Source organism: Podarcis filfolensis, assembly GCF_964270895.1.
Source record: "Podarcis filfolensis genome assembly, chromosome: 17".
In the NCBI taxonomy this organism is placed as follows: domain Eukaryota; kingdom Metazoa; phylum Chordata; class Lepidosauria; order Squamata; family Lacertidae; genus Podarcis; species Podarcis filfolensis.
This window is the reverse complement of record NC_139621.1, coordinates 19,012,924-19,040,852: the sequence shown is the minus strand read 5'-3', so window position 1 is coordinate 19,040,852 and position 27,929 is coordinate 19,012,924. Positions and strand designations below refer to the sequence as shown.

Here is a 27,929-nt window from a genome sequence, read left to right as displayed (position 1 = left end):
GAACTCAACAGGACAGGAAGCTCTTGACAGGGCACTTGGGGCCTACATCTGGAAACAACATGTTTCAAAGCTTCGAGAGAGGGGGGGAAGGGGGGAGAAAGAGGGGGGGGGAATAACAAGCAACGAGGGACAAGGGAGCAATGGAAAGATCTGGGTAGGAAGGCAAACTCACCAAACAATGTGCGTTTTTTTGAAAGAAGCATTTCTGGGGTGCATAATTGGTACTGCTGGATAAAATGTTTATCTAGGGGACGGGGAAAAAGAGACAGGGGTTCGTATTCCTACAGTAGTTGAAAAGGTTCATGCATCCAGGGCTGGCTTCTATCATGATTGGGAACAGGCCAGTCCTTTGTTCGTTGCTACTCCAGCCTGTAAAGAAAAAAAGCAGGCAAGCAGACACTTTTTCAGTCATGAAAGGTTGGCTTGGTCCCAGAGGAGTTTTGAGAGCTACAACCTCCATCCTGCCTGCAATAGCTACAGGTTTTTGTGGCTGTTGCTCTTCGCTTGCTCTAAGTTCTGCTGGCTCCAATCTCCCTACAAATATAATGTTCACATTTCATACTCTTCGATTGGTGGCTTCCATACTACAAATCTCACAATTCTACATGCACTCGCCTAGGAGAAAATCTCACATTACTTCTGAGTAGACATGCTTAAGTTTGTGCTCTAAAATGTTAAGTTCTTGGCCATCCTTCATTAACATGAATAAGCACCTATAATGAGTTCTGGATAAACCTCCTTTGTGTCAATTCAGCTTTCTACAATACAGAGGATGAACCTATTAAAAACATTTACCCCTGACTTAATTGGTTTTATTTTCCCTTTTCTGGTTTTCCCTTGGTCAACAACTACAGTGGGCATTTTGTGGGGAACTGTAAGCAGAGCCAACAGTCGTCGATGTTTATAGTGAAGTATATTGTCTCCCTGCTTATTTAACTTATATGCAGAATTCATCATGCAAAAGGCTGGACTGGATGAATTCCAAGCTGGAATTAAGTTTGCCGGAAGAAAGATCAACAACCTCAGATATGCAGATGAGACAACTCTGATGGCAGAAAGTGAGGAGGAATTAAAGAACCTCTTAATGAGGGTGAAAGAGGAGAGCACAAAATATGATCTGAAGCTCAACATCAAAAAAACTAAGATCGTGGCCACTGGTCCCATCACCTCCTGGCAAATAGAAGGGGAAGATTTTACTTTCTTGGGCTCCATGATCACTGCAGATGGTGACAGCAGTCATGAAATTAAAAGACGCCTGCTCCTTGGGAGAAAAGCAATGGCAAACCTAGACAGCATCTTAAAAAGCAGAGACATCACCTTGCTGACAAAGGTCTGTATAGTTAAAGCTATGGTTTTCCCAGTAGTGATGTATGGAAGTGAGAGCTGGACCATAAAAAAAGCTGATCGCCAAAGAATTGATGCTTTTGAATTATGCTGCTGGAGGACACTCTTAAGAGTCCCATGGACTGCAAGAAGATCAAACCTCTGCATTCTGAAGGAAATCAGCCCTGAGCGCTCACTGGAAGGACAGATCCTGAAGCTGAGGCTCCAATACTTTGGCCACCTCATGAGAAGAGAAGACTCCCTGGAAAAGACCCTGATGTTGGGAAACATGGAGGGCACAAGGAGAAGGGGATGACAGAGGACGAGATGGTTGGACAGTGTTCTCGAAGCTACCAGCATGATTTTGACCAAGCTGCAGGAGGACGTGGAAGACAGGAGTGCCTGGCGTGCTCTGGTCCATGGGGTCATGAAGAGTCGGACATGACTAAACAACAACAAAATATGCCAGAGAAGGGACAGCGCCACCAGTTTTAACTGATTGTGTATATTTGATTTTCTTCTTCTGAGTTGTGATATCGCATTCTCCGATGCATCATAGTGGCAAGCCAGAAAAGTGTCCGTGGTCCAAACAAGCCTTGCAGTGGTGGTCAACAAATTGCTATGCAAATAGGGCTTAGCATGTGGCATTCCTGCTGATGTTTCACCTCCAATCTGTTTCACATTTGAAAACCATATGGCACCTATCATTTCACTCCCATCACCCCCTTAACTCTCCTTTGACCCTCACAGACCTTCACTGCAGAAAACCTTTTTTTAAAAAGCGGGCGATGGGGGTGGGAAGGGGTCAGGATTAGATTTCTGTCTGTTGTCAATTAAATCATATACCTAACACTAACCAGGCATTGCTAGGATACGTCGCTACGAAGCGGTGCTTCTCCACAAAGACAGAGAGAAACCATTGCCCTGCATCCAACCTGCTCCGCAAATCTTTCCCATCCCTCTGGCCTCATTTGCATGTTGAAATTTGTGAGGACTGCATTATCCTCCCTTCACCTCATTACCCTGACTAAACACGTTCCCCATTTCCACTGTCTGCAAGGTCACACGAGGGGATTTCGGCAGGCTTGTGATTCCAGTGGATGGGGTACCACAGACCAGGGCAAAAGAGCATCTTCTATTCCAAAACAGTAGCTGTACTGAGAGTGCACCCCTTCGATCTGCAGGTGGTGGGCCACATAACTTGGAGACCCTCAATGGATATAAATAAACAAACAATCCTGCACATTATAATGCTAGATTTTCTTTTAGGCAAGAAAATCTCTTCCCCCTGGATCTTGAAGGGATTTTGCTAGTAATGTGGGAATACATTCAACCATGTGATTCCCCCACCTACGTTCTGAAGTCATTCAGACCAAGAACATTTTTACCATGTGATCTAGTGTTTTTTTAGGCTAGCTCTTAGCAGAGATTGGCTCTGGGTCTCTGGACAGATTCCTTTCTGTACAGCAAATTCAAGGTTCCTTAAGTCATATTCTTCCTGTACTTTGTTTCCTCCTTTGCCTCAGTCCTTCTCCTTTTCTTTGTTCTATACATATTTGTCCTCAGACAGCCACCTTTGTCCACACTAAAGGTGTCAACAACGTTCTCAGCATTGGAGAATCATTATTTCCTATTTTTCTAGGAAAAGAGGTGCCAGAACCCACCGCGGACGCCTCCCTTGTTCTCTTATAATGGCAATGGTGCCCACCTGAGAGGTGTCAGAACTGAGTTCCGGCTGGGAAAAGCCCTAGTTTCAGGGGATTGTGAAGCCCACCTCAAAGCGAGCTTTACAAGCCCCCAAATTCTTCTCCAGCTCAGATTCTTCTCCCCCAAATTCTTCTCCAGCTCAGATCAAAATTAAGGCAACCTCCCCCCTCAAAAAACCTATGTTTGGTTTATACTTTTAAATCAATATCAGTCATAAATATACATCTCACTCCTAACCCCACAATACAAAAGATGCCATTTCAGAAATATTACTATGGGTTCTCATTAAGAAATGCCCCCTTGAACACACCAACATTCAATCCTGTGAATTGTTAACGTTTCAAAATATAGAAACATCACTTGAGAGAGAAACACAAAAGCTTAAATTGACAGTCTGGTTTGTTTGCAGAGATAATATATGCCAATTTGGAGAAAGAAGACATGCCACTGGCTATTTAAGGAGGATTTGTCCTGATTCGTTTGTGGGAAGATTAGATGATGTCATGTCAAGCAAGTGTTATGAACCACCCTGAGATCTACAGGTATAGGTATACAAAATTAAAGAAGAAGAAGAAGAAGAAGAGGAGGAGGAGGAGGAGGAGGAGGAGGAGGAGGAGGAGGAAGAAGAAGAAGAAGAAGAAGAAGAAGAAGAAGAAGAAGAAGAAGAAGAAGAAGAAGAGTTGCCTCACTCCTTCCGGTATGAATCTCCTTGTTGTGAAAAGTCCATTCCTTTGAGAAATCACCTTTAACTGAGCAGCCTGAATTTGCCAGGATGTGGCTGAATCCGACCCAAAACCGAGGACAGTCTGGAAGTTCTCTTAACATCTAAAAACAACCAACTCAAAGACAGGGAGGCGAGCAGTTCCTTGGCACATGACATGTATTAAAAAAGGCTCTGAAATTACCTTTCTGTCTAATTTTCTGCTCACTCAAGCCCATTAAGATCTCTCTCCCTGTGGAATTTAGCCGGCATTGGATTGTTGCCTTGGAAAAGCAGGCCCGTCTTAAAAGCGCAGGTCCACCCCATTGTATCTGCACTGCTTCTCTTCTGCACCTCAGTCCCATGGTACGGCAGCTGCAAAATCAGAAGAGTCCCATTTTTCTTTCCTTGTCTTAACTCAACATGTGCGTGGGGATACACTCAGGGCCGGATTTAGGTTTGATGAAGCCCTAAGCTACTGAAGGTAATGGGGCCCTTTATATGTCCAGCTGTCCTTTGTCAACAACAAATTGTCACTGTTTTTTGTGTTGAATATATGCTATATGGTAATTTATGGACCTAAAGGTAAAGGGACTCCTGACCATTAGGTCCAGTTGCAGACGACTCTGGGGTTGTGGCGCTCATCTTGCTCTACTGGCCAAGGGAGGCGGTGTTTGTCCGCAGATAGCTTCCAAGTCAAGTGGCCAGCAGGACTAAGCTGCTTCTGGCGAACCAGACCAGCGCACAGAAACGCCGTTTACCTTCCCGCCAGAGTGGTACCTATTTATCTACTTGCACTTTGGCGTGCTTTCAAACTGCTATGCGGGCAGGAGCAGGGACCGAGCAACGGGAGCTCACCCCATCACAGGGATTTGAACCGCCGACCTTCTGATTGGCAAGCCCTAGGCTCTGTGGTTTAGACCACAGCACCACCCACGTCCCTTCAGTTTATGGACCTAACAGGTATCTAAAGCCATTTGCACATAAAAAAATAGGAGCAGGCTAGCAGGCGGGGCCCATGACTTGCATCATGGGAGCCTACACAACACAAAACACTGCTGCTGTATGTAGGTTTTATTTTATTTGTTTTTTATCTTATATTTGGGAAATGTACATCCAGATTTTTTTCATTTAAGTTTTTTTGGGGCCCCCAAGAAAGTGGGGCCCTAAGCTACAGCTTGTTTAGCTTATGCATAAATCTGGCACTGGATACGCTTCTGACCAGCGTTACCAGCCTGGGGAAGTAAGCTTTTAATATGCATTCGTTTCCTTGGCTGTTTGTTTTTAATGATCTATTGAATTTGGTTTTGTGTTCCTCCAGTGACCAATATGTTTCCAATGAAGCACCACGGTTGCTGTTTCCCAGAGCTGAATTTCTTGCCTATTGCCAGAGATATAATGTTAATTAATTCAATATACTTTGGAAGGGGGAGGGGCAAAGGAATAAATTTCCCGCATCTACATAAATGTTAACAGAATCTAAAAAAAATAAGAGATGTGTCTCTTTTGATTTCTTAGTCTCATCTTATACCTGAATCAAACATTTCCTAATCTGACTGATGCTTTCAATAAGCTGAGAGGTACATCGTTATAGTTCCTATTATGTTTTTATACGGCTGTGTGAGTTCTTAAGTGCAGAGCCCAATTTTTAAAATGTTTTTAATGCTTGCTGTTTTATCATGTTTTTAATATTCTATTGGGAGCCGTCCAGAGTGGCTGGGGAAGCCCAGCCAGATGGGCAGGAGGATAATAATAATAATAATAATAATAATAATAATAATAATAATAATAATAATTAATAATAATAATAAAAAATTCTAAACTTCTATCTGATTTGATAGTGCCAGAAAAAGGCTGCTCCTGGTTCAAAAGAAAGTCATTTCCCCAACTTTTTCAAGTAACTGGGACAATATTCTAACGTAACCTTTGGGTTATATAAGGGTTGTGTTCATAAAAGTGAGAAGGGCTTTTCTTACCTATTAGCCAAAAATGTCATTTTTAGAGCTGTGCAGATATTTTTTAGCTCTCAAACTTTGGTTGGTTGGTAGCAAAATGACACTCAGCTTCCCCAAAAAATATATATATACTGGGAGAGAAATATATATTTCTTCTGAATTTTTGGGAGAAGGTTGTCAACTTACCTTACTGAACTTTATTGAAAGGGCCAGAGTTTTCCATTCCCCAAGCCTGCCAATCTTGTTTGTTTTGCTTTAAAAAGTTCCCATGCTGCCCACATCAGGACCAGGCTGTCTTCTGATAGCTGTCCTTGCTTGGAAGCCATTACTCCCGAAGGTCTGTCAGGAGAGATAGCCAGCAAAAAGCAGTGAGAGATGGCTTCTTTGATTTCTTCTGTGGAAAGCGCTGAGCCCTCCAACATTTCTCTGGTGAAAATAGGGACGTCCCTTTCCGCAACGATAATTTTACTATTTATGCCCCACACACCTGGACTGGGTTTCCCCAGCCACTCTGGGCAGCTCCCAACATATTTGGAAACATAATAAAACATTAAACATTAAATAAACTTCCCTATACAGGATGGCCTTCAGGCGGTTTGGGGGGTCAGATAACTCCATAAAGGTAAAGGTAAAGGTACCCCTGACCGTACGGGCCAGTCTTGACAGACTCTAGGGTTGTGCGCCCATCTCACTTAAGAGGCCGGGGGCCAGCGCTGTCCGGAGACACTTCTGGGTCACGTGGCCAGCGTGACAAAGCTGCATCTGGCGAGCCAGCGCAGCACACGGAACGCTGTTTACCTTCCCGCTATAAAGCGGTACCTATTTATCTACTTGCACTTAGGGGTGCTTTCGAACTGCTAGGTGGGCAGAAACTGGGACCAAAAGACGGGAGCTCACCCCGCCGCGGGGATTCGAACCGCCGACCATACGATCAGCAAGTCCTAGGCGCTGAGGTTTTACCCACAGCGCCACCCGCATCCCATGCCAGATAACTCCATACCCTCCAACATTTCTCCAATGAAAATACGGAAAGAGGGACATTCAGAATCTGGGAAACAACTTCTCTAAATCAGGGACATCCCTGGAAAATAGGGACGCTTGCCGGGACTGGGAGTGACAGTTGGAGCTTTCACAAGCTCTAACCGTCTTGGAACCTTGAAGAGCATCGCTCCTTCTCCATCATCGCATGTGCATCTCCTGAGGGATTCACTGAGCAACTCACTTCGCCACTAAAATGTACGTTTCTCCTTCCCAGCCAGAAGTCCCCCAATGTAGCAGAAATTATTGTGTATATTGTAATTGCTTATTTATTTTAAAATTAAAAAACATATTATTCCATGTAAGGCCCAGGTTTCTAATGTAACACCTTGAACAATCCTTGCTATTTTCAGGTAGGCCTGAACACCTTGTCCCCTCATTGTCCACCCCCAAGGAAATTTTCACATGTTTGGTCAAAATTCTTTTGGATCTCCTGGACCCGTCATGGGGCTTTCGAATCATTCATTGGGGACTTAAGGGTTTATGACTTTCCCCCTTCCCCATTCCACTCCCCGATAAATTTGTTTGGATCTTAATGAAACTGTCTTGGCTTATCTCATGAGACTTCAGTGACATAAAAATCGAAGTACAGTGGTACCTCAGGTTAAGTACTTAATTCGTTCCGGAGGTCCGTACTTAACCTGAAACTGTTCTTAACCTGAAGCACCACTTTAGCTAATGGGGCCTCCTGCTGCTGCCGCGCTGCTGGAGCACGATTTCTGTTCTCATCCTGAAGCAAAGTTCTTAACCTGAAGCACTATTTCTGGGTTAGCGGAGTCTGTAACCTGAAGCGTATGTAACTTGAAGTGTATGTAACCTGAGGTACCACTATGTAAGAGAAGAATAAAGAAGACTTATGGGGTATATGCAGAATGAAAAGGTTTTTGTTGAAAATCATTTGGAGCTTTCTCTCTTCCCGGCTTTACTTGCTTCCCCCCCCCTGCTTTTTTCCTCTCATTCAAATTTTCCTGATTTCTTTCTTTGAGGTGCATATTTAGAGGCCTGAGTGTGTAACAGATTCAATAACAAATACGTAGGTTTTAACGGAACCTTTTAGGGTGGGTTTGAAATTTCAAGGGTTGTGTTGAAGGGGAGGGGAAGGGAGGACGGAAGACTAAGTTGGGATGAATGAACATGTGATAAGTTGTTTAATTCCAATGGTAATGGTTAGCAACTAAGTACTAAACCTATTGTACATTTTGGAAAGTTGTCTGCTCTCTATGCATTCGGACAGCTCTTAAGATATTTTTTTTTTTTTTATTTTTAAAATTTCTATACCGCTTTATATTTTTAATAAAAAATCTCAAAGCGGTTTAGAGCATATTAAATCAATAAAACAATAGCCAGGCAATGTTCCTCCAGCCTCATGAGGAGCCTCTTCAGTGGGGCTGGTGAGTGTGGGCCTCACCCCCTAGGCCAGGTGGAAAGGGCCTTGCAGGGAGCGACCTCCACGACTCACAGCCAGGCAATGTTCCTCCAGCCTCATGAGGAGGAATTGTTTAATTCATGCAATTGTTTAATTGCAATGGTAATGGGAAGACACAAGATCTACCCACCCGGGAAGAATGGCAGATGAAGGTGATGGACTACATGGAACTGGCGGAAACGACCGGCAGAATCCGAGACCAGGGAGAAGAATCGGTAGAAGAAGGTTGGAAGAAATTTAAAGATTATCTACAGAAACATTGCAAAATTAAGGATTGTTAGAAGGATGCTGGAATGAAGTTATGTGGTTTTAGCAGTAATGTTATAAAGGAGTATGTAAAAATGGGTTGTTAACAGGTGAGAATGTAAAGTTATAATATATTAAGATAAATGATTAAGATAAAAACAAAGATGGAAAGGATTTGCTGAACTAACTAACTGAATTAGAATACGAAAAAAGGGAGGTGTGAGGAGGTCAAGGAAACAAGTAAATGAAAGATAAGATATGGAAAAATTGATCTGTTTTTAATTGTTTTTATTTTTCTGTATTTTGTATTTTTTTTGTTTTATTTTTTTTGTAATTTTTTGAAACTTCAATAAATATTATTCAAAAATAAATAAAAATTGCAATGGTAATGGTTAGCAACTAAATACCAAGCCTACTGTACATTTTGGAAAGCTGTTTGTTCTCTATGCGTTCGGACATCTCTGAAGATAGTAACCAAATCTTGCTCGATGGTTCCTGAGATCAAGGAGCTGGTTTTCATCTATATTTGGATACAATCAGATGGCATTTTGAATCAAGATGGCAGACAAAACCTTCCAAAACTGTAGTGAGTTTTTGCGTTCCTCTAATTCCAGAAGGCTGCTATTAACATATAAAGCTAAATAAGACCTTAGAAGCTTTGCCTATACAAAAGTCTACATTTGTCCTGAATTTCTGTCTGGGTGCTATTGCAGACCCTCCAAGTGCCCCTATTTTCCAGGGATGCCCCTGATTTAAGGAAGCCATCCCGGTTTCTGATTTGATCCTGGAATGTCCCGATGTTCCTTAGGACGTCCCTGTTTTCCTTGGAGAAAAGTTGGAGGGTATGGAGTTATCCAACCCCCAAGCTGTCTGAAGGCAATCCTGTATAGGGAAGTTTATTTAATGTTTGATGTTTTATAATGTTTTTATATATGTTGGAGGCTTCCTAGAGTGGCTGGGGCAACCCAGTAAGATGTCTGGGGTATAAATAGTAAAATTATCACTGTGGAATGGGGCGTCCCTATTTTCATCGGAGAATGGTTGGAGGGTATGCTGTTGGGTGGCAATAGTGTAGTGCAGCCTCTAAGAGATTGAGATTTGAGTCTAGTCCAATAGTGGTATGAAGGGTGAGTACCTGAGAACAAGCCTTATCATTGGTGCTCCCCAATCTGTGGGATGTTCTCTCAGGGAGAACACACCTGGTGACACCTTTGTTAGTTTTAGGCACCAGACTAATTCAGGCCACTGGTTAATAAATGATGCTTCCTATGGTGGCGCTTGCCTTTTAGTGGCGTGGGTAAGACTTGGCCCTTATTGTTATGTTGCTGGGTGAGCATTTGTATACAGTGGTACCTTGAGTTACAAACGCCTCAGGTTACAAATGCTTCAAGTTACAAACTCCGCTAACCCGGAAGAGTTACCTCGAGTTGAGAACTTTGCCCCAGGATGAGAACAGAAATTGTGTGCCGGCGGCGCAGCAACAGCAAGAGGCCATACTAGCGAAAGCACTCCTCTAGTTAAGGGCAGTTTCAGGTTAAGAATGGACCTCTGGAATGAATTAAGTTTGTAACTAGAGGTACCACTCTATTTCTGTATTATCACTGTTTAAAAATTTTCTGGGTTTAGACTGTTTTTGTTTGTTGCGCTTTACTTTTGCCAAACCGGTTGGAGACTTTTTATGATTTAAAACAACTGAAATTATATATATATATATATATATATATATATATATATATATATATATATTATAATAATATGTAGCAGGAAGCTTTGGATTCAAATCTTGCCTCACCCTTCAATAAGCCACTACAGTGGTACCTCGGGATGTGAACGGGATCCATTCCGAAGCCCCGTTCGCATCCTGAATAGAACGTAAGCTGCGACGGCGCATCTGTGCATGCGTGGGTCGCGTTTTACCGCTTCCGTGCATGCGCGTGACATCATTTTGAGCATCTGCGCATGCGTGAGCGGCAAAACCCAGAAGTAATGCTCTCCGTAACTTCTGGGTTGCCGCGGAGTTCAACCTGAAAGCGCGCCACCTGAAGCACATTCAACCCGAGGTATGACTGTATCTTTAAGTTTCAGGTCCTCAGTTGGGAATACTGATGTTGTTCAGTGGGTCACTGTAAAGGTTACATGCCAATTTGCTCAATACCACGTGAAGGGAGCCTGTGACCCTCCATGTTGGATTCCTTCTTCCCTCTGCCCCAGCCAGCCTTGCTAAAGTCCAGAAATAACAGGAATTGCAACGCAGTAACATACCAGAGGGCCACAGTTTCCCCACCCTTGTTCTGTACCTTCTTAATAGCACTGCGGATGCTAAAATGTTCCTCTTCTCACTTACAGATCCAATGCCACTAAATGAGGAGATCACAGAGGCCAAAAGCCCTTCGCCCAAAGCTGGCACAAAGGATTTGCACCAGACAATAAGGGCGCCTGATGCGTCTCAATATTCCACGTGCCCTCTCTGTTTCAGAACTTTTGGCAATATGCTATATGTAAACCCTTGTTTACATAGCTTCTGCTTTTCTTGTACACAGGACTTGTTGGAAACCAAGGCTGAATGCCCTTGCTGTAAGAAACCTTTCCATTCTGTTTTTCACTCAAAAAAGGTCAAAGGGCGCCCTGAAGACCTCTCGTCCCCAAGGCACGCAAAAGGAGATTCTTCACCCACCAAAAGGCACCGCAGAAGAGGACATGCTTCCTCGCGTTCCAAAAAGCACCCAGAAAAATGTCCTTCTGTACCTTGCTGTTCTGGAGATCGCCTCACTCGCCCCGCTCTTCCCAGCCCTAACTTGGAAACACCTCTCCTGCCTCCTCCTTCTAAGGACCCTGCAAAAGACAACCTATTCCTAAGTGAATTCACAAAACCTCAGGAGTCCTGCCACTCGCCCTTCTTAAGGAAGGCACAAACTCCAGACCAGCTCTTCGAAAAAGCGCTGCAAAATGAGACTGCACTCAACTCTGCTCCAGAATGGATGGCATCTGGAGACGGTCTTCACTACAGAACAGTATCTGCCAATCTGTCTAAACCAAGCTTTCTGGATGCTGCCTTTTTGCTTCTTGCTTCTGGGGCCATGCTGTTCATATGTATTTATATCTATTTCCGCTTCGTCCTCATGCATAAATAATAAAAGACAGTTTTACTCGTGGAAATAACAGACTCTAGGTGAAGGCCAGAGAACTGCCGGGGTGAGGGAAGGAGCATTATGATTTCTGAGGAAACGTGCCGTGATACGCCGTTTGATCCTAAGCCTCTGCACGTGCTGTGTTTTTAGGTATACACCTAAATGTGTGAATGTGACAGTCCAGGTATTTGGAAACATATCTAACATACACAGACATTTAACACTGAGCCAGGGTTGGCTACAGTTTAGTGTATGCTCTGTGGCAAACCCCTCTCTCCTCCGTCTTCCCCAAATCTGAGAAACATCTGGTGAGGGCCTGCTCCAAATTCTTATGGAGAGGCCCGATTAGCATCCACATAAAACAGGTCCTTCTCAGTAGCAACCCTGGGTATACTAGGACTCTGCTGAAAGAAATCCGTAAAGTCCTGCTCCCTGCTGTCATTTGGAGGCAGGTAGCTCTGCCTCTTTGTGAAAAGTTTTTTCTATCACTGCACTCAGCATGGCCTGCTGGTTTTCGATATGGCTGTTGTTTTACTATTGATTGCTAACTTAGGGTGGATCTAGACACAGGGGGAAAACCTGCCATAAATAAGTCAGAAATTTGATCAGTTTAACAAAAGGAAAAAAATATCTATGGAAAATCACACATTTTAAAATTCCTGTTCTCTTGCGCCATCTGATGTTGAATGTTTATAGTGCATTAAAATGGCTGTTTCTTCACTAATGTAGTTGAGTCCTTACTTTGTTGTCATATATGCACACCAGTTACTTGCATAGTGACAAATTTTAAAAATTAATAACTGAGAAGTCAATTCTCAAGGGAATTGGTGTAGAGCAGAGTGGCAGATTCACATCCCAGGCCCTATCCTCTCACTCTGGCCAGGGCAGAAGTTTGTTTCTTGCTTTCCACTAGATGAAAAATTAGGCTATTGGTGATGGGCCCGAGTGTTTTCCTCCTGTGGGATTTGCAGTAAGGCTGCAATCCTATTATTTGCATGCTTTAAATTTTAAATGGTTTTGTTCAAAGAAGTAATAGAAGCAAACAATAAATGTTGCAAACAGACACATGGAAAAACCAAATGAAAGTAAATAAACAGCTTAGAATGCCATCAGCAGAAGGTGGTGGGCACCAACAGAGGCCCTGTGGCAGAGGAAGAGGCCCCAAAATGCACGCTGGGCACCCATATCTGTAGCCCAAGTCTGCAGCTCTGACCACGTCTAAAACAAGCTGTACACCTATTGCCAGAAGAACTGGTTACCTGATGATCCAGCAGTCCTTTTTCAATCCAGATTTACTTCCTATGTTTTCCCACATCCAATCACTCGCAGCTGATAGGTAATTAGTTTATGGTTCCCAGTGCATCCTTCTTGTTGTTTAGTCGTTTAGTCGTGTCCGACTCTTCGTGACCCCATGGACCAGAGCACACCAGGCTCTCCTGTCTTCCACTGCCTCCCGCAGTTTGGTCAAACTCATGCTGGTAGCTTCGAGAACACTGTCCAACCATCTCGTCCTCTGTCGCCCCCTTCTCCTTGTGCCCTCCATCTTTCCCAACATCAGGGTCTTTTCCAGGGAGTCTTCTCTTCTCATGAAGTGGCCAAAGTACTGGAGCCTCAGCTTCAGGATCTGTCCTTCCAGTGAGCACTCAGGGCTGATTTCCCTCAGAATGGATAGGTTTTATCTTCTTGCAGTCCATGGGACTCTCAAGAGTCTCCTCCAGCACCATAATTCGAAAGCATCAATTCTTCAGCGATCAGCCTTCTTTAAGGTGTCACAAATACAAGATGGGTGACACCTGGCTTGAGAGCAGTCTTGCATAAATCAAACCCCTGCGTCCAGTCACACTTCCCTGCGTCGCTCTGCTGGAAGTTGACGCGGCAGGGGAGCAGAGCTGCAGCGGTCCCGTCCGTGTGAGATGAGGGATAAATCAAGTCCGATGACAGCTCAGTTCTTATCTCTAGAAGCGTTTATTTACAAAGCAATAAAACCGTCCGAAACTTCAGACATTCTCTTCCGTGCTCCAGGAGCACACACGCAGCTTCTGCTGCTCACCGAGAAGTGAAACTGAGTGAGGAAACAGAAAGACTTTGTGCGTCACTTCTCTGCGACAAGCCCCTCCTTCTGCTCCCCCTCCTTTTCTTCTCAGACACAGGACACACCGGAGTACTGACCCTGTCAGTTCCAAACTCCACACCCCCTCTTGTCCTGCGTCTGGGGACAGTAGCCATCAAAGCTTTCCCCATACACAGACCCTCACAGAACTCCTCGTGCTTCTGGAAGGTCAATGGTTTTGTGAAACCATCAGCGAGGTTCTTTGTTGAGGGACAGTATTTCAGAGCAACTAGCCCCTCATGAACGCTCTGACATACGTTCCGGAAACGTATATCTAAATGTTTTGTCCTTGCCTTGAATTGCCCTGTCTCAGCTAATTTAAGGCATGGTTGATTGTCTTCATGCACCACAACGGGCTGACAATCCTCTTCACAGATTTCCTCGACCAAACACACATAGAACTCCAGTTCTCTGCAAACCTCTGATAGCGCACTGAACTCAGCTTCAGTAGATGAAAGCGCTATGAGACTTTGCTTTCGGGACTTCCACCCAATCACTGAGTCCCCAAACTTCACCACTAGGCCTGACACTGACTTGCGGTCCTCAAGGTTAGCCCAATCCGAATCCACCCAGGCGGTCAGCTTAACATCACCCTCAGCTGACATCTTGAGGCAAAAGTCTTTGGTATCTTGCAGGTAACGTAGCACCCGCTTAACACCATTCCAGGCCTGCACACTAGGACTTGAAGCCTCTCTACTGAGCAGATTGACAGCAAACGCTATGTCTGGTCTGCTCCACTGTGACAGATACAACAGACTACCCAGAGCTGACTGAAAGAGTTCAGTGTTTTCGAACACCACGCGTTCTACTTGCTGACACTCCTTCACGTACCCTGTCTCCATGGGTGATCTGGCACCTGCACAATCAGACATCCTGAACTTCTCAAGCAACTGCTCAATCTTACCTTTCTGGCGAAGCAAAAAGCTTCCATCACTTGCTCTTGCGATCTCTACGCCTAGGTAGGACTTGACATCTCCAAGTTGCTTCAGCTTGAACCGCTTACCAAGCTCCTTAGCAAACTTCTCCACCTGTTCACTTGTCCTTGTCATCAACAAGATGTCATCAACAAACACCTGTGCCACTTGCTGTTGCAAGCCTGAATCTCTAATGTAAAGACAACTGTCTGCAAGAGATCTCTTAAAACCTAGCTTTTCTAAGGCTTCATGTAGGCACATATTCCAATTCCTGGCAGATTGGCGTAACCCATAGATGGATTTGTGCAACTGCCACACGACGCCTGGCTCACTGACCTCGAACCCTGGAGGAGGACGCATGTACAACTCCTCCTGGAGATCTGAGTTCAGGTAGGCGACATCTACATCAAAATGGTTCACCTTCCAACCTCTCTGTGCTGCTATTGCCAAAAGCATTCTCAAAGTCTCCGCCCTAGAAGTTGGCGAATAGACCTCTGTGAAGTGGACCCCGCGTTTCTGCGTAAATCCACGCGCCACTAATCTCGCTTTGTACTGTGGCTCTCCTGCTTCTGTGGGTTTAAGACGGTAAACCCATCTGCAGCCTACAGCTTGCTGGTTAGCCGGCAGCTGTGTGAGTGAGAACACTCCTAGAGACTCCATTGAGTTCATCTCCTTCTGCATCGCCTCATGCCATTTGCTGGCTTCTTCCCGAGGCAACTTCTGAACATCCTCAAAGGATTCAGGTTCACATCTAGCCACACCAACCCAGACACTTGTGGCTTCATACCTTTCAGGTGGCTTCCCTTTGGTTGATCTTGCTGACCTCCTCAGCGTGAATTCTGGAACTGCGCCTGATTCACCTGGATCAACCCTCCTTTCTTCTATGTCAGAATCATCCCCCTCTGACCTGCTGCGCCGTTTAGGGCGAACAGCTGGTTCTGCTGGCGAGGATGGTTCCCTCCTTGGCTCAGACTTGACAGAGACCTGTGGAGGGGTCCTGGGACTCCCTTTTGGAGAGATACGGAGCCTCTCCCTTGGAGATCCCGGCTCTGGACTCTGTGGCTGTGGACTGTGCTCATCAGCAACAGGTTCAGCTTCACCCTCTTCCTCTTCCTCATCTGATTCTACCAGAACATCCGGATTTCCGTGAAGCCACTTCCACCCACTCTGCTCGCAAAACTCAGCACTGCCGCTAATAAGCAGCCTGGACTGGTTGCCAGCAGGGTATGCGAAGCGCCACGCTTTTGAACCCGGCTCATAGCCCACAAAGATCATCTTCCTGGATCTTGGCTCACCTTTTCTGCGCATGGCCTTTGGAATCAGAACCCAAGCTGTAGATCCAAAAGTGCGCAGAAAATGGACCTTCGGCTTTTTCCGATGAAGCAGAAAGTACGGTGTGTCCCCTACACTGGAATTGAACACTCTGTTCTGCAGGAAACAAGCCGTTCGGAAACTTTCGGCCCAAAAGCACTGTGGCAGACCTGAGTCTGCCAGCATAGCATTCGCTGACTCCTGCAGCGTGCGAAACTTCCTCTCTGCAACCCCATTTTGTTGCGGAGAGTGGGGGGCCGTCAGTCGATGACTGATACCCTTCTGCCTGAAGAACGATTGCAGCGCAGAACCTGTAAACTCCCCCCCACGATCGGTTTGAAAGGACACTACTTTGGTAGAGAACTGTAGTTCTACCGCTGTGATCCAATCCCTGATCAGTGCAGCTGCCTCTGACTTCTGTTTCAGTGCAAATAGCCAGGCATGTTTTGTAAAATCATCAACCAGAACCAAAACCCACTTAGAACCAGCTAACGAAGGTGTCGGCATGGGTCCCGACAAATCTGAATGAACAAGTTCAAAGGGTTTACTGGTTTTCCTCTCAGACCTGGGATATGAGCATGTTACAACCTTTGATTGCTTACAGGCTTGACAATCTAGGTATTTGTCACATGCCTTGAACCTGCACCCAATGGTGTTGTCTGTGGCCTTCCTCACATATGACCACCCTGCATGTCCAAACCTGCGATGCCATAGGTGTAAGCAATCATGGTGTGGTGGGACATTGGCACACTGCCCTTGGGCATCTTCAGTGGACTCTCCACTAGCCCCATTTTCCACCAGCCCCATTTTCCCACCAGCCCCATCTTCAATGGGCATCTCGATCAGAAAGAGCGTGCCTCTTCTCTGAACACTGTGGATCTTCTTCCCATTCCTGAAAAAGGAACACACATTGTTAGAAAACAAAACATCAAACCCAGCAGCCATAAGGGCTGGCACACTTAGAAGAGAGTGGGCAAGCTCTGGTACCACAAAAGCTTCTATCCAATGGTCTATGAAAGAGCAATAAAGAAGACCAGTTTCAGTCAATGGTCTTTGAGACCCATCAGCCAAAGTAACATAACGTCCAGTTTTAACTGTCTTGCAGTTCCTCAAATGCCCAGACGATGTCACTAAACAATGCGTGGCGCCTGAATCGATGACGAGAGATAAAGAGTGTCTCTGGTTGTTTTCCACAGATGCCAAGGCAATGCTAGCACTCCCATCGGTTGCCATGGCGACAGCCTCTCCCGGGCTAAGGCTCTTGTCTTTTCTCAGAGACGCTAGCGCAGCTGTGAGGTGGTGATAAGAAGCCTTGTCTTTGTTTTTCTCCCCGCCTGCAGCTTTCCCACGCCGTTGCTGGGAACCTGCCCTGGGAACCTGCTTTGTTGACATTCCACGCCGGCCAGTGTCCTTGGCAGCCTGGGCCTCTAGCGGATGCTTCCCAGCGCTGTTGGACGTTGCCTCAAAGCACAAACAACTTTCGCAGCCTTTCGCTTTCTCAGAGCTCTTGGAATGGCCTGCCTGGCCTGCCCCCCCACTGCCTTTTGGGGTGCAGCCTGCGCTCTCTTCCACAGCTCTCAGCTACTCTCCAGCACACAGAGGTGTCGAAGCAGAGAAACAGCTTCCCGGAACAGCCCCCTCTGGGCTTGGTGCTCTCTTTGGGCATCCTCTAGCCCCCTCTGATGTGGCTCCCACTCCGGCCTGGGGCTTGCTCCCTTGGCCCTCGGCTTCCTCCCGGCCCTTGGCTCCTGCTGAGCCTTCGCACAGGCTCCTCAGCACCTGCCAAGCGGCCTCAGCCGATTTAACGCCCTCCAGGTGGGGCAACAGCAAAGCGTCCACGCTTGCTTTCAGCAGGCAAAGCTCTCTCTGCTCTCTTTCACTCAGCAGAGCAGCATGCATGGGTGGGGCCGGCTCCTTCTGGGCTAAACTCCAGAGCCCTGTGGCCACAAACCACCCCCTTGCTCCTCTTGACCAGGCCTCCCAGTTGGCCCCATTCAGCCTCTCACCGGGGTAGCTCTCTTGGCTCTGCTGTGCCTGTGCAGCAGCCATTCCTCCTCCCTCCCCGGGGGCTTCAGCGTACTCACTAGTTTGCCAGCAAGCCGGACCTCCGAAGCAGCCGTTCCTCCTGGCTCTTGGTTCCGCTCTCCGGCATCTCCCTTCTGCCCTTTCCTGGCAGGAGATTTACAGCAAACCGACGCTGGTAGTTTCCTCCCTTCTCACACTTGTCAGGAAACACGACACGTCCATAACCTCTTGCATAAATCAAACCCCTGCGTCCAGTCACACTTCCCTGCGTCGCTCTGCTGGAAGTTGACGCGGCAGGGGAGCAGAGCTGCAGCGGTCCCGTCCGTGTGAGATGAGGGATAAATCAAGTCCGATGACAGCTCAGTTCTTATCTCTAGAAGCGTTTATTTACAAAGCAATAAAACCGTCCGAAACTTCAGACATTCTCTTCCGTGCTCCAGGAGCACACACGCAGCTTCTGCTGCTCACCGAGAAGTGAAACTGAGTGAGGAAACAGAAAGACTTTGTGCGTCACTTCTCTGCGACAAGCCCCTCCTTCTGCTCCCCCTCCTTTTCTTCTCAGACACAGGACACACCGGAGTACTGACCCTGTCAGTTCCAAACTCCACAAGCAGTACATGTGAAAAGGATCTAGGAGTCTTGGTTGACCACAAACTTGACATGAGCCAACAGTGTGACGTGGCAGCTAAAAAAGCCAATGCAATTCTGGGCTACATCAATAGGAGTATAGCATCTAAATCAAGGGAAGTAATAGTGCCACTGTATTCTGCTCTGGTCAGACCTCACCTGGAGTACTGTGTCCAGTTCTGGGCACCACAGTTCAAGAAGGACACTGACAAACTGGAACGTGTCCAGAGGAGGGCAACCAAAATGGTCAAAGGCCTGGAAACGATGCCTTATGAGGAACGGCTAAGGGAGCTGGGCATGTTTAGCCTGGAGAAGAGGAGGTTAAGGGGTGATATGATAGCCATGTTCAAATATATAAAAGGATGTCACATAGAGGAGGGAGAAAGGTTGTTTTCTGCTGCTCCAGAGAAGCGGACACGGAGCAATGGATGCAAACTACAAGAAAGAAGATTCCACCTAAACATTAGGAAGAACTTCCTGACAATAAGAGCTGTTCGACAGTGGAATTTGCTGCCAAGGAGTGTGGTGGAGTCTCCTTCTTTGGAGGTCTTTAAGCAGAGGCTTGACAACCATATGTCAGGAGTGCTCTGATGGTGTTTCCTGCTTGGCAGGGGGTTGGACTTGATGGCCCTTGTGGTCTCTTCCAACTCTATGATTCTATGATTCTATGATTCTAAGGTCCAGCTCTCACTTCCATACATCACTACTGGGGAAACCATAGCTTTAACTATAGCTTTAATGCATCCTTAGTCTCTGGCGAAAAGGGGAGATAGAGAGATGAGTGCCATCAGTCTACTGATGCCCAAATCTCTGGACAGCAGAGTGACTGAAAAGCATACGGGGACAATATGGAACCCTGCAGCACCTGATAAGTCGATCGCCCTGGAGGAGAACCACTATCTGGGACCTGCCTCCCAGGAATGACAAAATCTGTCAAAGTATCTTCTTATGCTCCTGTGAGATGGTCCAGAAGGATACCATGGTTGATGGTATGCAACACCAAGAAGGAGAGATTCAGGGTTGCACTCCCTGAATGTTCATCTCTTGGGGTAACTCATCCACCAAGATATTGAAGCAACCGGACTTAAAAGTTTAAAAAATGCAATGACTTGGGCTACATTCATGAATATACAATGACAGTGTGTTTGGAAAGAACTGTATTCCTTCATTTCCCCATCCCACCCCTCCCCGGTCTAACCCTATTTAAGCACAATTTGTAATTTTAAGACACTTGTAAAAGAAATTTAAAATCTAGGATTAGCAACTAACTAGGTGCTTATGTAATATCCTTTCAGGTGCATTCATTTGTCAAACAGATGGCTACGGCTGGGCTTTGGGGGAATAACAGGGGGAAAGGGTTGTGTTTGGGGGCTGGGATTGGGCGAAGAAGGGGAATGGTTTTTAAAAGTCAAGAAACAGTGAATTATCTTCCCAGAGAATTGGGGGTCCCTACTACAGCTGTCTGAAATACTCAGGTGAGAGCTGGAAAGTTTCCAAAGTGCTGGGAATTCTTTTCCTGGAAGTGGAAAACACAGTGCATTTAAAGCTTTAACCCTCTGCATGTTTTAATACTTGATTGGAAGCCGCCCAGAGTGGCTGGGGAGACTCAGCCAGATGGGCGGGGTATAAATAATAAATTATTATTATTATTATTTACTAGTACGTACCCACAGAGGATTTCTTGTCCAAATAAACATGCATAGCAATGAACTGCTCAAAAGAGACAAGAAAAAGCCTTGCTAGCTCGTTTTCAAAAGGTCCTTTCAAATTGCTTCCAAAGTGTATTTGACCGGGGGCGGGGAGTTCTCCCTGATGCTACATCATTTTGAACAGAATTGTTCAATAGGCACAAATTCTTGGATCACTGCATATCCCACAAAGGAAGAAAGAACAGCCTATTCCAACGTGTCTGAGCTTCCTTACCCAAGAATATCTTGCCATTTCTACCAGCTGTGACTGCACCTGCTGGAGAAGGATGAGTCGATCAGCTTTGGACAGCTGCTGCATTTCAGACAGGCAGCAAATCATTTGGCTCCGTGTGCATCATCACCTTTTTAGGCCAGGGGGATTTGTTCCTTTATTAACCTCCTGAGGAAATAACAATAAGTACAACTATAACTATAACAGGAACTAGGAGCTGGGCTAGAGGATCTGCAAGGCGCTACATTATCAGCCTCTTCACAGCTTCCCCCCACCCCTGAATTTGCAAGGAAGCTGCAAATTTGACTGAAGCAACAGCAAGGAGAAGAAGGTGTCCAATTCTCTCCCTTTCAGCTGTTTGCCGTTCAAAAAGTGGGGTGCCTCTCATCTGATTTCCAGCCACTGGGAGAACGATACAGTGGGACCTTGGTTGTCTAACTTAATCCATTCCGGGAGTCCATTCAACTCCCGAAACAGTTCAAAAACCAAGGCACAGCTTCCAATTGGTTGCAGGGGCTTCCTGCACTCAATCGGAAGCAGCGTCGGACATTCGGCTTCCGAAAAACGTTCACAAACTGGAACACTTGGACACCCGGGTTTGCGGCATTCGGGAGCTGATTTGTTCAGGAGCTATGACATTCGACAACCAAGGTACCACTGTATAGGGACCGGGATCCTTCTCCCACTGAGAGGAGGAGAAAGAGGGGCATCTTAAATAATAATGAAGTGAATATAAAAAGGTAAAGGGACCCCTAACCATTAGGTCCCGTTGTGGCCGACTCTGGGATTCTGGCGCTCATCTCGCTTTATTGGCAGAGGGAGCCGGCGTACAGCTTCCGGGTCATGTGGCCAGCATGACTAAGCCGCTTCTGGCGAACCAGAGCAGTGCACAGAAACGCCATTTACCTTCCCGCTGGAGCGGTACCGATTTATCTACTTGCACTTTGACGTGCTTTCGAACTGCTAGGTTGGCAGGAGCAGGGACCGAACAACGGGAGCTTACCCCGTCGCGGTGATTCAAACCGCCAACCTTCTGATGGGCAAGTCCTAGGCTCTGTGGTTTAAACCACAGATCCACCCGCATCCCTGAAGTGAAATTGTTGTTGTTGTTGTGTGGCTTCCAACAGATACAAAAACACCATAAACATTAAACATCAAAAACTTCCCCCTTGCAGGGGATGTCTTCTAAAGGCTGTATACAGTGGTACCTCAGGTTACATACACTTCAGGTTACAGACTCTGCTAACCCAGAAACAGTGCTTCAGGTTAAGAACTTTGCTTCAGGATGAGAACAGAAATTGTGCTCTGGCAGTGCAGCAGCAGCGGGAGGCCCCATTAGCTAAAGTGGTGCTTCAGGTTAAGAACAGTTTCAGGTAAAGAACGGACCTTTGGAACGAATTAAGTACTTAACCCGAGGTACCACTGTAGTTACTTATCTCCTTGGCTCAGGGATCGCATAACTTCATAACCTCCAACGTTTCTCCAATGAATATAGGGATGTCCTAAGGATAAGCAGGACATTCTGGGATCAAATCAGAAACCTGGACGGCTTCTGTAAATCCGGGACTGTCTCTGGAAAACAGGGATCCTTGGAGGGTCTGGAAATATTGTTGTTGTTGTTGTTTAGTTGTTTAGTCGTGTCTGACTCTTCGTGACCCCATGGACCAGAGCACGCCAGGCACTTCTGTCTTCCACTGCCTCCCGCAGTTTAGTCAAACTCATGCTGGTAGCTTCAAGAACACTATCCAACCATCTCATCCTCTGTCATCCCCTTCTCCTTGTGGCCTCAATCTTTCCCAACATCAGGGTCTTTTCAGGGAGTCTTCTCTTCTTGTGAGGATAGGTGGTTTTTATGCATTCAGAGGAGGGACCTGGGTATCTCTTGCTTTTAGCAAATCACTATCTACATATAGTAAAAAGTATATCTCCTTTCCTTTCCCTCACAACCCCATTAAGAGATTGGCTGGTTTCCCCTGGACTAACTCTCAAGTAGCGTTCTCCGCTGATGAATGCACAGCCACGGTTTTTGCTTACGGTTCTAAGAGGAACAGTAACTCCACATGACCCCAACTTAGCCTCACGCCCCGTAGCGCTTCTTCTGCACGGAGCCAGGACTTTAGATCATTTTCAAACAAGTAACAAATATGCTTGTATGTCAGCTTCTGAGCCAAGAGAGGTTAATCAGCGGCTTTTTCCTTAATCGTTTAAATACAGGCCAGCTGTAAGCCTGCAAAGCCAGATCCTACGTTACTTCGCGAAAATGTGTATGGAAAACTTTTTGCTTCTTTGGGCACAGAGTTCTTAAATGTATTTATTCTTCTGACTTTTCATATTTTTCTGCGTTTCTTCCCAACTTCCTCCTCCATTGTTCGCTCCACCTCTGCCTCAAAGCCTGCCATTTTGGCTTGAAATGAAATTGCAAACAGACCTGGTGCTGAATACTGAATGTTTTGGTCACAAGCATGGCTGTAAAGAAAACCAGTGGCTTTGGGGGTGAAAAGAACTTACTTAGGCCCAGTTCAGATGCTCAATGGACCTCTGTATACACACCAAACGTTTCAAGAACCCCCAGCCCTCCCAAAAAAATAATAATCCTGGGAACTGTAGCTTACCCTTCACAGAGCTAAAATTCCCAGCACTCTAAACAAACTACAGTTCCCAGGATTCTTTGTGCTCTAAAGATACTTTTAACATGGTGCAGTGGTACCTCAGGTTATATACGCTTCAGGTTACATACGCTTCAGGTTACACACTCCGCTAACCCAGAAATAGTGCTTCAGGTTAAGAACTTTGCTTCAGGATGAGAACAAAAATCGTGCTCCGGAGGCGCGGCAACAGCAGCGGGAGGCCCCATTAGCTAAATTGGTGCTTCAGGTTAAGAACAGTTTCAGGTTAAGAACAGACCTCCGGAACGAATTAAGTACTTAACCTGAGGTACCACTGTATATATATCATACAAGATTATAGCCTCCAATATTTCTTTGAAGAAAATAGGAACATCCTATTCTATTCTATTATTACCCCACCCATCTGACTGGGTTGCCCCAGCCACTCTGGGAGGCATCCAACTAATAATAATAATAATAATAATAATAATAATAATAATCAACATTAAAAAACTTCCCTAAACAGGGCTGCCTTCAGATGTCTTCTAAAGGTTGTGTAGTTACTTATCTCCTTGGCTTGCATAACTCCATAGGCTCGAACATTTCTCTGATGAAAACAGAGGAAAAGTGGGACATTTGGTCTGGCAGGCATTAAGGCTACTTTACAGATTAGCAGAGTTTGCCTGCTTCCTCATGCTCAATTTCTAAATTTCTGTATTTATAAATGTAGTGCACTTCTTTGAGAAAAAAGATCATCTGTCGCCAATATTATTTTTTCCCTTCCCCCAAGAACTATGCCTGGAACAGCTGCCTCTGGAATATCTTTACCACTCACTCTGGAGAAATGAACATGTGGTTCTTTTCTTTTATTTTCTTTACCCCCTAACCAAATGAGGCCAAACTGCAGTCACTTGAAGGGCAGATATTTCTCGAAAGGGGGCCTGTGTTCTGTGAAAACTGAGATGCCCAAGAGCACTCGCCAAAATCTTATTTACAGTCTGCCGGAGCTTTTCAGAAGCAGGTAATCTACAGTGCATCAGGTCACCCGAGTGAAATAGAAGCCTAAAGAGAGATAACTCTCCTTTTGAACCAACCAATTTCTCATGATTCTAGAGAAGTGGGATTATTGGTCAGATATATATATATATAACTGGAGGATATATAACTGGAGGTGGAAGGAGGGAGTAGGGTTCAATGCACAAAAGAAAATCCCTTTTAACAGAATAAGCAATATCAGAATACCTGTTGGCAAACAAAATAGACAAATACCAAGCCTCAGTGAAGACTAACAGCCTAAGCTACTCATTTCTCCCTAGGCTTTCAGCCTACTCAAATATTATTTTAAGCTGCCATGCAGAAATGAAGAGACATTTAAATGCCACATGTCTTCTACTGAAACTCAACGAGTCCAGAAATTATGCAATCTCACCTAGTTTAACGGGGGGTGGGGGTGGGGGGGACACAATGGGTTGAATGGTACTTTACACCGCAATATGTCATTTGAGTCTTGATTGATCTCCAGAATTATTTTGTCAGAGCACATTTCCTCCAATTGTTATAGAAGCCACTCCTTCCATGGTACAAGAATCTCTTAGACTGTTTTATTTTGTTTTCAGTCGTTCTTAAATCGCCTGGTGATGCAAAAGCATTCAATGGGTATAGGATAAATTTTCTTAATTAGTCAATCAAGTTAGCCGACACTCCCTCAAAAGTACAGGCAGAACTGCTTCCATAAGCCAATTAGACACACAAGGTCTTTGTTGTTGTTTAGTTGTTTAGTCATGTTCGACTCTTCATGACCCCATGGACCACAACAAACACTCTGTGAGGTGAGTGAGGCTGAGAGACTGCAGAGAAGTGTGACTAGCCCAAGGTCACCCAGCATGTGGAGGAGTGGGGAAGCGAACCCGGTTCACCAGATTACGAGTCCACCGCTCTGAACCACTTACACCACAACCTGCCCGTAGCAGGGCTATGGGTTTTTCTCTCCAGCATCGAGGAGAGCCTCGAGGACCCGGTTCCCTCTGCCAAACTTAGAGAGGAAAATGAAAAGTGGAGGGGTTAGGTTACAGCAAGAAATGAGCTTTCAAGTTCTTTAAACAAAGCCGGCAAATCCATTAAGAGAGACAGACCGCTGTGTTTAGTCTGAGGATCGCATGGTTCCTCTATGCAGCAGTATTTCATCCTTTTACGTTCCCACTTAATGTAAAAGGAATACAGAGAGAGAGAGAGAGAGAGAGAGAGAGAGAGAGAGAGAGAGAGAGCCAGGAGCCATTTACAGTATCTTCGCTCCGAGGGGGAGGGAACTTCCAGGGGGAGGGGAGGTTTTCCCCACGGCCGCTGCAAGACCAACAAGGCACTGACAGCAGAGATGCAGCTGGAGATGTCTTTACTCATCCCTCGAAAGAGCCTGTGAAACCCAGCCACTCAAATTCCTCTCAGAAGACTATATAGGAAGCCAGTGCTGACGCAGCTGGGGGTACAGATAAGGGGTGTCCTCTCATGACCCTGACTGGGCATGGCATTCTGCGCTACCTTCGCATTTGTGGAAAAGCAGGCCACATGACAACAATCTGATAATGAAGCTGACTGACATCCGCCCCCAAGGCCTAGAGTACAACAGAAGTCACTGTGGGATCCTTGCAGAACGCAACTTGTTTTCCTCCTCCTGCCTCCCTCTGCATGAGTGGACTGGCTGGAAGGAGCACAGTAGTTTTCCGGTGCAAAACTCCACCAGACCTGGAAGTCATTTGCCAGAAGACACTGCAGTTAGCTAAGCAGCAGCCGTTTCTGTGCTGTCGTGAATATACCGTATTTTTTGCTCTGTAAGACTCACTTTTTCCCTCCTAAAAAGTAAGGGGAAATGTGTGTGCGTCTTATGGGGTGAATGCAGGCTGCGCAGCTATCCCAGAAGCCAGAACAGCAAGAGGGATCGCTGCTTTCGCTGCACAGAGATCCCTCTTGCTGTTCTGGCTTCTGGGATTCAGAATATTTTTTTTCTTGTTTTCCTCTTCCAAAAACTAGGTGCGTCTTATGGTCTGGTCCATTTTATAGAGCGAAAAATACGGTACTTCCCTTCTGACGATACGCTAGCAGGGGAGCTGTGCACTGAATGTCAGTAACAACACTCAGTGGGTCATCATTGCAGTTCTCTCAGTCATGAAATAGGTAAAAGGTAAAGGACCCCTGGAAGTTAAGTCTAGTCAAAGGCGACTATGAGGTTGTGGCGCTCATCTCACTTTCAGGCCCAGGGAGCTGGCATTTTTCCAGAGACAGCTTTCTGGTGGCCAGCATGTGGCCAGCATGACTAAACCGCTTCTGGCGCAACAGGACACCGTGACAGAAACCAGAGCGCACGAAAACGACATTTACCTTCCCGCCACAGCGGTACCTATTTATCTACTTGCACTGGTGTGCTCTCAAACTGCTAGGTTGGCAGGAGCAGGGACCGAGCTACACAGCTGGGATGGGCACTCCACCAGAAGGGACTTTACTAAGCACTGAAAGCCAGGACCATATAACACTGGCCCTAAAGGATCTCCAGTACACAGACTCCCAGTATGTTTCCGAGCACAATTCAAAGTGTTGGTGCTGACCTTTGAAGCCCTAAACAGCATTGACCCTGTATACCTGAAGGAGCATCTCCAGCCCCATCATTCAGCCTGGACACATTGAGATCCTCCTCCGAGGGTCTTCTGGCAGTTCCTTCACTGCAAGAAGTGAAGTTATAGGGAACCAGGCAGAGGGCCTTCTCTGTAGTGGCCCCCTCTCTGTGGAACACCCTCTCTTCAGATACCAAGGGGGATAAATGCCAAGGGGATAAATAACTACACAAGGAGATAAAGAACTACAAATTCTTAGAAGACATCTGAAGGCAGCCCTGTATAGGGAAGTTTTTAATTCTTGACATTTTATTATGCTTTTATATGTGTTGGAAGCTGCCCAGCATGGCCGGCATATCATAAAATTAAAATATATCGGTCTATCCACTTATGGGACTTGGTTCTGCAGGAATTCAGGCAAGCCTCATCACTGACCCACCATCTGCAAAGGGATATTTCTGTAATGTCCTTTGGGAATTAAAATGTGAGATTGGCTGCAAGGCTTGAACCTCAGCACACAGCAGTTTTCTGAATAAAAAACACATTTAGAGATATGTGTCTTTATAAAATAATTAAAAAGAGCCCTGAGTTTCATGCATTGTCCAATCAGTAGCATATTTGCTAAAGCAGTCATGGGCAGACTGAGAGGGAATGGCATAGAAGACAATTTAAAAAATATTTTATATTTCTTTAAGGAAATTTGATACTTTTTTAAAAAAAGATACCAGTATAACCATACAAACTTCCTACACTACCTTGCCCATGATGTGGTTTGTCCAAAAGCACCCTCAGCTTACCAGGTTGCAGTAATGGGTCTTTGATTCATCCCCATTTCCAAAGGCAGAGATACACATATGCGCTCTCTCTCTCTCTCTCAGAACAAAGAAACGTAGGAAAGCAAGAAATCAACGGATGTTAGAACATCCGCATCTAAGCGTTCTTCAGACAAAGAGGAAGCTCTCTTTGAATTTCCCAGTTTAACAGACAGAACTGGTCTCAGATGCCGAGGGAGGGACAAACCCACTATTGGACCTCGGCCAATCTCCACCCTTGGAAGCCCAGATTGACACCATGACCAGCCAATCAAGAGAAGGGGAGCTATATTGACTATATGAAACATTGCAAAGTAGAGAAAGAATAGAGATATTAGTTATGAGATTTAGATGTAATAGTGAAAGTAAGAAATGTATACAGTGGAACCTCGGGTTACATATGCTTCAGGTTACATACGCTTCAGGTTACACACTCCGCTAACCCAGAAATAGTGCTTCAGGTTAAGAACTTTGCTTCA

At 45.7% G+C, this 27,929-nt stretch overlaps 2 long non-coding RNA genes across 5 annotated transcripts; one reads left to right on the top strand and one right to left on the bottom strand.

The window, feature by feature from the left end:
• Positions 1-218: 218 nt before the first annotated feature.
• LOC310753035 lies at positions 219-27,675 on the bottom strand. Of its 4 annotated transcripts, XR_014543090.1 has the most exons (7): positions 27,436-27,675; positions 20,434-20,598; positions 11,141-11,227; positions 5,872-6,024; positions 3,936-4,105; positions 479-534; positions 219-369 (listed from the first exon to the last, which is right to left on the bottom strand). It is a non-coding gene; the product is annotated as an uncharacterized lncRNA (long non-coding RNA). The 4 variants fall into 4 exon arrangements; XR_014543091.1 differs by lacking the exon at positions 11,141-11,227 and having other exon boundaries at positions 27,436-27,672; XR_014543092.1 differs by lacking the exons at positions 20,434-20,598; positions 27,436-27,675 and having other exon boundaries at positions 11,141-12,402.
• On the top strand, positions 6,811-12,247 carry LOC310753061. The gene is made up of 2 exons (XR_014543137.1): positions 6,811-6,921; positions 10,742-12,247. It is a non-coding gene; the product is annotated as an uncharacterized lncRNA (long non-coding RNA).
• Positions 27,676-27,929: the final 254 nt, after the last annotated feature.